This window comes from Schistocerca serialis, chromosome 1 (assembly GCF_023864345.2).
Source record: "Schistocerca serialis cubense isolate TAMUIC-IGC-003099 chromosome 1, iqSchSeri2.2, whole genome shotgun sequence".
NCBI classification, from domain to species: Eukaryota; Metazoa; Arthropoda; class Insecta; order Orthoptera; family Acrididae; genus Schistocerca; species Schistocerca serialis.
In genome coordinates, this window is record NC_064638.1 from 656,731,199 (window position 1) to 656,732,031 (window position 833).

Sequence of the window (833 nt, forward strand, 5' to 3'; positions counted from 1 at the left end):
GTGTCTGAATCTAAAATAAGGATACAAACTTTTGTTCCTAAGCGACAATCGAGCTGCACACCTACCGTGCATCCACGAATATATCTTAAGTATCAGTTGCTTACTCGCCAATAGTAAGATGTGTGCGTGTTTGACGAGAAATAACGACACCTGTTGCGATTGTTGGCAACACATGAACAGACATTAAAAATGTACGTTAATTTTCTCTAACAGGCCGGTGTGCACGTGATAGGGCTTGAAATGAAATTACAAATATTTTTGTACTGGATCAGGATTCGGACCCACAAACTTACGTTTGGAGGAGACCTAGAGGAGATTGCAGTCTTGAGGAAAGGAACGAAATGATTTAACTATACTGTTCCGAGAGATTTAGATCCTTGAAAGAGGAGATACGAATTCGAATCACAGTCCAGCACCAAACTTTTCAACGTCTCTAGTTCAATGAAGTACAAGTAAGAGCGCTGTTCCTTTAAATGGCTATCGGTTCATCAAATAAAATAAAATTTTCTAATATAAGTAAGTTTACTGGTGACTGTATTTCTGTTTTCCATGACTTCCGCTCTGTCATTTGTCAACGTAAACCGGCTCTGCCCAGTTGGTAATGAAGGAACGTGATGTTTAATGCGGATTCTGGATTATAACGTCTTGCTCTTGACGTTTCCAGGGGTAAAGTAAATCTGTTTGTGCCTCTTAAAAGTAAACGCCTGAACCCACGCATTGCACCTGTGGTAGTTCGTTCCGCCAGACCATTGTGGCCATATTTCGCAGCCCCAGGAGTGTGCTGTAACAGATGATGTGCTTAACTTACAAAATTATTCACGGTGGAAAAAACG